Below are 13,248 nucleotides of genomic sequence, written 5' to 3'. Positions count from 1 at the left end.
CCACCTCTGCAGTGCCGCCCTCCTTTGCCTGCTATTGCATATGGCACCCCGCCATGCTCACTTATCAACCCCCCTATAATCATCGAGCTTGCTGCACTCTTTGGCGGCTCTCCCTCTCAGCCTTCTCTCCCTCGCCACCTGCCCGAGCTTCAACCCCCACCACCTCTGGCAGCCTTCTTGTGGCTCCCGGCCCCCGTCACTTGCTGTCCCGTGAGCCCCCCGAGAAGTGCTTTTTCTTGGTCACGACCCTTCCTCTGTGAGTAGGCTCACTCTCCTCCTGTTTTGGCAACCACCCAGATGGCGACCTTCTCTCACATGCTGGGTAGATGGCAGCCTTCCATGCTCGGCCTCCTTCTACTTGCAGTGGTGCTTTTTCCCCTGCATGCCCACCACCTTGCAAAATTTTGTTTTTTATCAAGCTCTAATTTGACTTGGGCCGCTTTCCCACCATGAAGCCATGCCTACATTTAGCTTTGCTCACCAAAGCATAACCACCTAATACAATGACCAAGAGTAAGCTTCAAGGCTCTTATACTGAAAGCATCTCCATGAGAAGAACTCGCTAAGACTCAACACAATGCGATCATTTTTGTGGCTTTGAACTCAATGTGGCATCCAACATAACATTATTGACCGCAATGATTAGGCCGGCTCAAGCTTCATCTTGGTACCCCTTCTCTCGATCCAATAATACCTCAAGATAATGAGCCTGAAAAGCCGAGCCGGACATCGAAGTTATACTTTAGACACCTATAAATATATGAATTCGTAGAGCTCCAAAACCACAACTTGACCAGTAAAAGGCCGTTGTTGGCATACACATCACTGTGAGACCTGCTCCAAAATGCATCTGAGTCTTGCCAAAGTCCGATACCATCAACCTGCTTGATGCCATATTCTTGCTGCTAACACTTACACAGGTCAACACGGTTTGGGGGCACCATCATTGCCCATCCCCTTGTTGAGCATTTATGCTCAACCATAGCATTATTTAGGTATCAAAAAATTGCATAAGAAGTGAGAACATGATTGCATAATAAGAAGCTATATGTAGTATGTGCAACTGTATAGATAGATAAAGAGGGAGATCTTATCAGCTGCATAAACCCCCCGAATCAAATGGAAAGCCATAGGCTCTCCCAACTCTGATGCAAACTCCACCAGGATCAAATACATGGCATTGAGCATAGCCATCCGTCTGTAGTACATGCATAATCAACCCTTTTTTTGCACTTGTAAACCCAAAAAAAGCCTCTCGTGCAGTTTGGCATAACATCGATCTTTAACAACCTGTATCCATATACCAGTTCCGTACAAAAAATAAGCATGTAAACCAACCTGTGAAGCATTTGCACCATACATCATTCGTCTTTCACCTGCTCGAGAGCCCTCTATAGCATAATGTTCTCTCAAAAAACTTTGCACTTGGTACACAGTTGCCTGCAAAGCAACCTTCAGCAGCATGCCCATCAACAACATGGTAGAAACCTTTGGCAACATGTCTTCCACTACTGTTGCTTCTTGCATAGCCAAACCTACTTGTGTTCCAAGCATACCCTCTGTTGTAGGTCCTTCAAATGGCACACACTCCATACCTGACTCACCATGCCAATCTTCGTCCACCATAGCCTTTGATGCTTTATCTTCAACCACTTCATGCGAGAGCAAATTGGATTGCTCGATCACCTTTGCCTGCTCTCCAAGGACTTCTTCTATGACCATATCATCTGCTAAGCGAGAAAGAAATCCATGATCTATTACCTCGTTCTCTAGTATGTCGATGTCATCCACACCTTCTAGAATGCACTGCCGCTCTTCAACACAATCAATAGGGTTGAGGTTGCCCAACCCCCTGGCTAACTTCTTCCGGCACAGCTTCGACCATCACTTTGCCCACAACTTCAAGCTTGTCCTGTGAGCTTTTCACATCTTCATTTGCTTCTTCATGCATACACACTTCAGCTAGGACCGTATCCTTGCTAGCCGGGCTAACAAACTCTTATACAACAACACACCAAACTGGAGGCACAAATTGAACTGAAGAACCAAAACTGCTTACCAACGATGAATCAGCTATCTCTTTGACGCTTGAACTCCCCTTTGGCTTCATGGCATGATAAAACTCCATTGTCGAGCTATATCCATAGTCCGCCGGATCCAACAAACCCATCTCTAGCTTCCTCTTTGCTTTCCTGCTCTTTACCTTCGCCAAGCAAACCATTTGTGCATAGTCCTCTGCATCACCACACTCAACCTTCTCCTTGATTCGCGGATGCAAGCAGGCTAGAAATTGCTCTCGCTTGAAATGATCTCCATTTCGCACACATGTAACAGCAGCTAGTTTCTCCTCAAAAGACTCAACTTTATCAAAAAACAAAGCAAAATCTTCACTTACATCCTCCTTCAGCTTGCTCAATTGTTCACCCAAGTCCAATGGAGAAACATGCTTCTGAAAAGCTTCAACAAACCGCTTGCAAATCTCGCTTAGCAAAGACTGCCGATCTGCAACCTTCAATCCTTCAAACCAAGCTTTGGCTTGTCCTTGCAGAACCAATGGTAGTGCCTTCAATTTGGCTTCATCTCCACAAATTCTCATCTGCAATAAGTATAGCTCCAGATTGGAAAACCAATCTGCAGCCTCTTCTTCTCCAGTAAGCACCAACTTGATATTATGCATCATCTTCAAGCTTTAAAACTTCAACAAGTAGCAATCAGTAGATCCTCAGTGGGGGCACCATTGATGGAAAGGGGGAACAAACCCAACACACTCCAAACTTGCGTCTCTATAGCCCAGGGATTAACCCGCACCCCTAACCACACAGAATCACACACATCGATACACAATCTGTAAACTTCAATTGCACACACTCACACATAAACACCTTAGCACAACAAGCCCATCAAAACACCATCAGATCCCGACACCAATTGATGCATAGAGTAACACAGGAAGGCGATACACACCTCGACCATAATCTCTCTCCGTCCCTCTCTACTCACACACACACAATCTTAGAGCCAACTCTACCAAGGGCATATGGCAAAAGACGAGAGGCAGATAAGATTGATGGCAAACTCAACAAAAACCACAAACCAACTATGTATCACATACACCTAATCCACTACAATGATGGCGAACTTGATATTGCGGGCTTCATAACATATGCTTCGTGCAGCTTGATCCTCTTTGCACTTGATCCTCAACGGCTTCTCTTGCTTGGCCAAACCTCTGTCTACTTGGCGGATCTATCCTTCTCGACTTTCAGCCCACAGATAACCCTCCTTCTGCAGCTAATTTGTCGTGCCACCCTCTTCAATTGACACTCAGTAGATGAGTCCTCCAACGGCCCTACACCATGCCTTGGTGGCCCTTCAACACCTCATGCTCAAGGCCTCCTATTAAGTATGGAGCCTGATTTAACCCTTGTAATTTTTTGGTTAAAAACGCACATTTGTAAGGCCCCCATTATGAGGAGAATCCATCGTGTGTCAAGAAAAATAACTCTCCGGAAAATAAAATCACTCGTTGAAATATTCCTTTTTGTCGGAATATTATGTGCTAGCAATGGCATTCGGAGGCAAAGGACAACCCCAAGGACACCTCAACAAAATGGGATTTCGGAAAGGATGAACAGGACAATCATGGAACGAGCACGAAGCATGCGGCTACATACAGGCCTACCGCTTGAGCTTTGGGCGGAAGCTGTAAGTACGTCTGTGTACTTAATCAATCGGTCACCCTCAATGGCATTGGATGGGGGAGTTCCAGAAGAGGCATGGACATGTAAACTTGTGAATTATGCATTTCTCAAAGTGTTTGGGTGTGAGGCTTTCATGCACATAGATAGAAGCCTAAGATCAAAGCTAGATGCAAAGTCCAAAAAGTGTTTCTTCATTGGCTATGGAGAAGGAGACTTTGGGTATCGCCTATGGAATCCTGAAGATGGTAAAATCTTAAGGAGTAAGGATGTAATTTTTAACGAACAAAATATGTACAAAGATTACTTGGAAAGAAAACAAAGAAAAGAAACAGGTGATGAGTACATGGAGCTTGAGGACGGTGAAGACTCAAGGACTGCAAACGGTGACAATGTGCAACAATGTCAACCAAATGAGGAGCCTCAACCTATTCCCCAAAGATCTACAAGAGCAAGTAGACCTCCAGAAAGGTTTGTTCCTTCCTTCAACCATCTCTTGATCTCAGATTCTGGAGAGCCGGAATCATACGAAGAAGCTATGCAACATGAATCCAAAGAAGAATGGACGAAGAGCATGCAATTGGAGATGGACTCACTACATCGCAACCAAACATGGGAGTTGGTTGAGTTTCCTAAAGGTGAGCGGGCACTTCAAAACAAATGGGTGTACAAGCTGAAGGAAGAAGAAGGTGGGAAGAAAAGGTACAAGTCTAGGCTTGTGGTAAAAAAAATTTCTCAAAAGAAAGGTATTGACTTCAATGAAATATTTTCTCCTGTTGTAAAAATGAACTCAATTAGGCTTGTCTTAAGCCTTGTGGCTGCTCATGATCTAAATCTCGAGCAAATGGATGTAAATACGGCATTCCCTCACAGTGACTTAGAGGAGGAAATCTACATGCTTCAACCAAAGGGGTATGAAGTAAAAGGTAAGGAGAAAATGGTTTGCAGATTAAAGAAGAGCTTGTATGGTTTAAAGAAAGCATCAAGACAATGGTACTTGAAGTTTGATCGATGGATGTTGGATCATGGATTCACAAGATGCAACTCGGATCACTGCGTCTACACGAAGAATTTGGGAGATGGGAAATTCATCATCCTAATGTTGTATGTTGATGACATGTTGATTGCAAGTGCTAACATGTAGGACATCAAAGACCTAAAAGAGGAGCTGTCCAAATCTTTTTCAATGAAAGATTTAGGTGCTGCAAAGAGGATACTTGGTATGAAAATATCAAGGGACAGGACGAAGAAGACAATAAAGTTATCTCAAGAAGATTACATCAAGAAGGTACTAGAAAGGTTTGCAATGCAAAATGTAAAACCAGTTTCTACACCATTGGCTGGTCATTGTAAACTAACGAAGGATATGTTTCCAAAGACACAAGAGGAGATAGCCTATATGTCTAAAGTTCCATATGTTGCAGCGGTAGGTTCTCTAATGTATGCTATAGTCTGGACAAGGCCAGACATTGCACATGTAGTGAGAGTTGTGAGTAGGTTCATGGACAACCCAGGTAAAGAGCATTGGCAAGCTGTGAAGTGGATACTTAGGTATCTAAAAGGGACAACAACAAATGCTTTGTATTTTGGAGGAACTAATATTTTTCTAGAAGGGTATGCTGATGCAGATATGGCAGGTGACAAAGATACTCGAGGGAGCACTACTGGCTATGTGTTCATGGTTGGAGGCACAACAGTAAGCTGGGCTTAAGCTGGGCTTCAAAGCTGCAGAAAGTGGTTTCACTTTCTACCATGGAAGCAGAGTATGTAGCAATGACGGAGGCAAGCAAAGAAATTCTGTGGCTTCACAGATTCTTAGAAGAGCTTGGATTCAAACAAGACAATTGTGTCTTGTACAGTGATAGCCAAAGCGCTATCCATCTTGCGAAGAACTCAGCCTTTCATTCAAGGACAAAGCACATTGAGGTGAGATATCACTTCATACGCACTCTTTTGGAAGAGGGACAGCTAAAGCTAGGAAAGGTGCATACAAGTGAAAATCCTGCAGACATGTTTACAAAGGTGGTCAACAAGGAGAAGTTGAGCTTTTGCTCATCTTCAATCGGCATTCAAGGATAAGAAGCCAGAATGGAAAGCAGTCACAGGTTTGGTTTGGAGATCAGTCTCCAAGTGGGAGATTGTTAAGTATGGAGCCTGATTTACCCTTGTAATTTTCTGTGGTAAAAGCGCACATTTGTAAGGCCCCCATTATGAGGAGAAGCCATCGTGCGTGAAGGACAATCACTCACCGGATACCAAAATTTTCACGGACAAGAATCAGGGGCAACTTTAGAGGCCTCGGGGGCGTAGGTCCCCGAGACTTTTTTTTTCTCCGGAATATTCCTTTTCGCCGGAATATTATAGCTGGATGGCGGCCGAAAAGTGGTCAAAAAACAACCGGTCAATTGGCCGGTGGCCGGTAATCAATGGCCGACGGCCGGTGGTCGGAAGTCAATTGCCAGTGGCCGGTGATCGGAAGTCAATGGCCAGTGGCCGGTGGCCGAATTCAAAAGCGGACTTGTCTTCTCAAGGGCGGCCACACATGGGCGGATTGGAGGGTCCGATTTGGACTTATTCGCACAAGGGCGGCTACACATGGCTGTCTCTTATAAGAGAGGGCAGCCCTTTTGGCCTATAAAAGGAGGCCATTTCTACACACATTTCATAGTGTGAAGTTGATGCAACAAGGTGAGTGTGAGGTGGTGAGAGTGAAGCAAGGCGGGAGCTCTATCAAGGGTTTAATCCCTTTGTAAACTACTTCTTCTTTTGAAGTGCTAAAGCCATTGAGTGTCTGCTTTCCCGTGGACGTAGCCCACATTGGGTGAACTACGTATATCGTGTGTACTCTCTCTCTCTCTCTCTCTCTCTCTCTCTCTCTCTCTCTCTCTCTCTCTCTCTCTCTCTCTCTCTCTACTCTATAATCTCTTGTGTGTGAAATCTATCTCTCTCCATTAAGTAATCTACTCAAAAAAATCTATTTAGCTATGTCTTATTTTCTAACACTTAGATGGTGACAACACTTGGTAGGATTGTGCCCTTAGGTGTTGTCATACCTCTCCTTAAGTTTCATTGCATTCCAAATCTGTTTGGATGCCAAAAAGACGTGATGATGTAAAGCGGTGAGATTGGATGCATACTAATTGCCTGACTAGGAAGTGGTTGATTTTCTTTTGTCATAGATTAAGTGGCCCTCTTAGTTCACTTTGGTGAGATTGACACTCTCATTAAGTCTCCGTGCCCCATCCCAAGTTGCTTCCTTGCATATTGGCATTATGTTATTACGAAAGAGCTATGTTGTAGACGTCAGTCGTGGCGACCCGCTAACATACCAATTCAAAAGACTTGGTACTATGCAGATAGTAACCAAGCCATCCTAAGATACCAATATTGATGCTATGGGTACTATACAGCTCTAAGTTTTGAAGGGTCATTAGATGAGGTACCAAAGTTCCTCATCATTTGGCTCTAGCTTTTCACAAGTACCCAAGTGAGAAACTTCTGGCATTGTGAGTTGAAGGTATTTTTGAAATGATCAATTGGGTATGGTATGTTAAAAAAAACATGTAAGGACAACGGCAAGGCCAGACTAGACAAGGGCAAGGCCAGGCTAGGCAGTGTGGAAAGGGAGTCCAACTAGGGAAAAGGGCTAGGAGCCATGCTATATAGTGGGTGGTTGGGAGGTGGACTCCTAGGTTCTAGTTCCCCTTGTCTAACATTGGTATCAAGAGCAAGGTTTCTAATTTTGGGAAGTCATAGCCGTGGTGTTGGAGAGCCACACAACTTCTTACATGCTTTTGCATGTCGGGGTCACTGAGGCCGTGGAGCTCACCCCCTGTGAGGAGGACGACGAAGCCAACGGCGTGGGCAACACCGCTTGCGAGGGGTAGGGGTCGACAAGCGACCTGCAGCAAATCGCACTCTCTTGGGCTCTACGACATTGCGCCGGGATAAGGAGCAACTCTTGACCCAGGGCCGAAGCCCACTTTGGCCTGTAGTGACCACCATCTCTTTCAACAAGCCCCTGCGCGCTACTACTGCTGGCTTTGTCGTTTGTGAATCTTTGAATTGACACTCAAAACGCCTAAGTCCCTTGGCCCTAGGACATTATTGGTACTAGGGGTGATACACACCCCGCATCAAGCAAGGAGCTCCGACCTCCAGAGTTAGTAAGCATAGATCCGAGGGGATCGAAGGCAGGGCCGGCAAGTACACAAACCCACATGAATTTTTTGCGTACTACCTACAAAAAATCAGAGAATTAATAAAGTGTCTCAAGGGGAGTCAGAGGCGACATTATGTCTCAAATTTTATTGCGGTCAAAAGCAATTCTACCCATACTCAATTCGACTACAACGGGTTAAGGATTTCCCTACACGGCTGACATTTTGAATTGATTTCACTTGGACAATATCGATTTTGACGGGATTAACAAGGATAATTAACCTTTGCAGTGCTCTCAATATCAGGTTTTTTTTTTACTATTCCTTTCACTGCACTGTGTTGCCATGGATTCAGATATCAATATGACTTTTGATTTCGAGCAAAATACGCCTGATCCTACCCATGATGGATCGCGGCCGGATGCTCTCACGGAGAGTGCCCGCGATGCTACGGCACGTGACGACACCTATGAATTGCTCGACATTCAAGAATTTGTGCACTTCAGAAACGCATATCAGTCATGGAAGGAAATTTTAGATCTTTAAATGAAAACGTCACTAAATTATCCACGTTAGTGATTCAATTAATGCAACAGCAGTCCAAGGGTCCTGCTGACATGCACATGCATAAGCACGTTGCTACACAGAGGCAAGGCCCTTCTAATCCGGGACAAGGTCCAACTGTTGATACTTTGCACACTCTCACTACAAAAGAGGTGGATGAGTTGTTGAAAAACACCAAGCCACCGACTTTTAAGGGAGAAGAGCGCAATCGCAATAAGGATGCAATGAATATCTTTCTCAGCAAGTGGGATGGAATTCACGCCTTACGGCGTACTCCGGACGCAGTCAGAGCACTGCAAATGAGCTTAACTCTGGAAGGCAAGGCCTAGAAATGGTGGATGTCTCTCAAGGAGAAGAATATCATACCACAAAGTTGGGTAGCTTTTGAAGCTATGTTTCGCAAAGAATTTTTGCCTACAAATGAGGTGGATCGGAATTGGATGGCTTGGGACACATGTTCTATGCGCCAATACCCACGATTACTTGAATATATAACTCACTATTGGGATGTTATCCTCAAGTTGGAAGGCTTAGATAACTTTCAGCAAGTACGGGGATTTATACGTGGTCTGACATCAGAGCTTAAGAAGCACGTCAAGACCCAAGACCCTAAAACACTTGAGGAAGCCATAGTGAAAGCACATATTCATGATGATCCAGATGAAAAAAAATCACATAATACTCACGTGCCTTCTAATACACATGGTAATACACGCACACGGTATGGGCACAATAAAAGGAAATTTATAGTAGCCAATTCAGAAGCATCTAAAAAAGCCAAGGGGTCCAGAGGTCCTCTCTCTCCTGAGGACTTTGATAAAGCTAAGAAAGAGAAATTATGTTTTCAATGTTTAGGAAGCGGTCATGGCAAAAAGGATTGTCCCAAGGGGAAATCTACTGCTCATGGCAAGGAGAAAGCAGTGCACATGGTCCAACTGTTGCCTCTTGAGTCTTCCTCACGATTCTCTACAGTGGAAGTAACACACACCAAAGTGGTGCATGAATGTTGTCTCATAGCTTCCATGTGGCAATAGACCTTCGGACCACATGAGTTAGTACATATGCACGAATCTCTGCAAGGGCACAAGGTGCGCATCTTGGTAGATGACGGTGCTACTCACAATCTCATCAATTACGGATTGATGGAAAATTGCCTCAAACTCTAAGTACCCACCGCTACAAGGTAGCAATGATGAATGGACATGATACCAAAATCTGGGATACTCAAGTCCGAGTTGTTATGTTGTAAGTACAAGGTTACTCCACATCCTTGGATTTTCAGGTTATGAACATGGCAAGGGCAGATGTGGTCCTTGATAGGGAATGGTTGCATAGCCTAGGACCATCAATGAAGCGTAGCTATGAGCACAACAGCTTGATGTTCGAATCCCATGGCGCACATGTGTTGTTGTTAGGAGAGAAGGATGTATCTTCTTCACCATTGATATGTACAGCTGAGCTTATGCAGCTCGTTTTTTATAATAAAATAGATCACATTTTCTTGATCAATCCAAAGTGGATACAATCCGACAGTGGCCTTCTCCTAAAAATCTGGAAGAGTTATAGATTTTTTTAGGATTTGAAGGTTTTTACCGAAGGTTCGTTCAAAACTATGCTAATATTGTTGTTCCCATGACAGATCAACTGAAAAGCAAAGGCAAAGCTTTTCAGTGGGGACCCGCTCAACAGCACAGTTTTGATACACTCAAGGATGCATTAGCTACAGGTCCCATACTAGCTATTGTAGATCCTTTGAAACCATTTGTTTTGGAAACGGATGCCAATGACCGTGCTATTGGAGCAGTCCTATTGCAAGAAGGATGGCCAATTGCATTCAAAAGCAAGAAGCTTGATGCAGCTCAGCAAAACTACTCTTCTTATGAGCTCAAACTCATGCAATAGTGCCTACCTTAAAAACATGGCGGCAATATTTGTATGGTGCTCAGTTTGAGATTGTGTTTAACCATGAAAGCATTAAATGGTTTACACTGCAAACGGATTTGAAGGGTCGAAAAGCCAAGTGGGCCGATATTCTTCAAGAATATGACGCCAAGCTCCGGTATCATAAAGGACGATACAATGTGGTGGCTAACGCTCTAAGTGGTATGCTGGAGAATCAATTCTCTCTTGTTCACGGAACTTCGTAGAAATTTTGGATTCTCTCAAAGGCAAATATGAGCATGATGAAGCATATTCCAAAGTGTGGAGCCATGTACAAATGAGGGATCCTTCTCACTCCAATGATGGTAGTGTAACATTAACCTCCACACATAGTTCTCCTCTATCGAGTGATGAACTACAGCGATGGAAGCATTTCGCCATCGACAATGGGTACCTACTCCATAAGGGGAGAGTTTGTGTACTGAGAGACACAGACATTCGGCACCAAATTCTTTATGAATGTCATGATAGTCCAAGTGCAGGGCACTTGGGTAGTAGAAAAACATATGCTCTCGTACGACGACATTTTTACTGGCTAGGTATACATGGCTTTGTTCAAGCTTAAGTCTTGCATTGCCAAAAATGTCAAGTTAATAAAGCAGAGCGCCTAAAAACAGGAGGACTCTTACATCCTTTGGAGATTCCCAATGGAAAATGGGAAAGTATCTCTATGGACTTTATTGTGGGTTTACCAACCACTGTACGAGGTCATGACTCGGTATGGGTGGTCGTAGACTGGGTGACTAAACTATGTAAGTTTATTCCAACCAAATCAACGGTTAAGACTCTAGAACTAGCCAATTTATTTGTGGACAATCTATGCAAGTTGTCTGGTTTGCCAAGTAACATTGTCAGTGATCGTGATCCCAAGTTTAACATTCATTTTTGGAGGTCTATGTTCAAACGATTGGGTACACAACTAAACCTCAATACATCCGATCATCCAGAAATTGATGGTCAGGCTGAACAAGTTAACCAAGTACTAGAGGATATGCTAAGAGCATACGTTAGCAAAAAACAGTCAGACTGGAAGAATACTTACCTATTCTCGAGTTTGCCTACAATAGTGTTAAGCATGTCACAACTAGATTTAGTCCTTTCATGCTCATGTACGGGTTTCAACCTAGGTCACCTGTTACGGTGGGGTTGGCAACCGAAAAGCTCCAACAGGTTAAGGATTTTCTCCAAGACCACATGGATATGTTGAAACTTGCTCGTCAGAATGTCAGACAAGCGCAGGATCGGTATAAGAAGTATGCTGATGAGAAACGTCGGCAAGTTACCTTCGAGGAAGGGGAGGAAGTATTTTTACGTGTGCCAGAACATTCAGAAAGTTTGAAAACTAGGCCAACACCTAAATTATCTCCCCAATATTGTGGGCCTTTCAAAATACTCAAGCAAGTAGGTGATCGTGTCTACAAATTATTGCTACCTACACATTCTCGTATTCATCTTCTGTTTCATGTAAGCCGTTTATGTAAGTGGTTACATGGGGATGACAATGTCATTGACCAGCAGATTTTGGTTGATTTCATTGAACCTCCTACCTTACCGCATGAACCTGAATGTATTCTTGACTATCATGAGTTACGTACGCGTCATCATGTACGTCAACAAGCCTTAAGAGTCAAGTGGAAAGATCGACTTGAGGAAGGTGCTACTTGGGAAAACATTAGTGTTCTTGAAGAAGTTCCCCACTTTTGTTTTTGAGGACGAAAACTCTTCTTTAAGGGGGGAGTAATGTCAGGACAATGGCAAGGCCGGACTAGACAAGGGCAAGGCCGGGCTAGGCAGTGTGGAAAGGGAGTCCAACTAGGGCAAAGGGCTAGGAGACATGCTATATAGTGGGTGGTTGGGATGTGGACTCCTAGGTTCTAGTTTCCCTTGTCTAACATTGGTATTTGTGCCTACAAATTATTGCTACCTACACATTCTCGTATTCATCCGATGTTTCATGTAAGCCGTTTACATAAGCGGTTACATGGGGACGACAATGTCATTGACCAACAGATTTTAGTTGATTTCGTTGAACCTCCTACCTTACCGTATGAACCTAAACGTATTCTCAACTATAATGAGTTACGTATGCGTCATCATGTATGTCAACAAACCTTAATCAAGTGGAAAGATCGACCTGAGGAAGGTGCCACTTGGGAAAATATTAGTGTTCTTAAAAAGAAGTTCTCCACTTTTGTTTTCGAGGACGAAAACTCTTCTTTAAGGGGGGAGTAATGTCAGGACAACGGCAAGGCCGGACTAGACAAGGGCTAGGCAGTGTGGAAAGGGAGTCCAACTAGGGCAAAGGGCTAGGAGCCATGCTATATAGTGGGTGGTTGGGAGGTGGACTCCTAGGTTCTAGTTCCCCTTGTCTCACAAAATACCTAGACCTCTATAAAGTTTCAGAATGATAACTACCTTCCTCGGTGTTGGCGAATACGCCGTGAGTCGGTGCTAGCATAGCAAGAACAAAACCAACAACTCTATGTCGGTGGGATGTCGGCCAAGGATGAATCTTAAACTGTAGGGGCGTGGAAACAAGAAGACAGATGTCAAGCACCTTCTTGACCTTCTAAGACAATCTCTAATCGAGGAAATCAAATATAAGTGTTCTATGCACTAGTGAAAGCAACCCAACCTATGATGCTCATGCTATCCGAAACTAGGCCAAATGCATTCAAAATGTCACAAAACGCAAAGGATACACTCTCCTTATCACGCGATCAATACCCTACAGAATATGACTTGATATCCGACCTCAAACTACCTCATGCAACAATCGCGTATAAAGACATGCAGAAAAACAACACAGGTCACCATTTTTTGTTGTGTATGGTTCTAATGTGTAACCCTACTCGCTGTGAGCCCATAGGTACAAAGAAATCATC

General features: G+C 43.9%; 1 pseudogene; it reads right to left on the bottom strand.

The window, feature by feature from the left end:
- Window positions 1-1,215: 1,215 nt before the first annotated feature.
- Window positions 1,216-2,221, bottom strand: LOC147453239 (uncharacterized; annotated as a pseudogene).
- Window positions 2,222-13,248: the final 11,027 nt, after the last annotated feature.

Source organism: Adiantum capillus-veneris, chromosome 8 (genome assembly GCF_014529385.1).
Source record: "Adiantum capillus-veneris isolate H3 chromosome 8, ASM1452938v2, whole genome shotgun sequence".
Classification (NCBI taxonomy): Eukaryota; Viridiplantae; Streptophyta; class Polypodiopsida; order Polypodiales; family Pteridaceae; genus Adiantum; species Adiantum capillus-veneris.
Note: the sequence above shows the minus strand (reverse complement) of the source record. Positions and strands in the feature narration are given on the sequence as shown.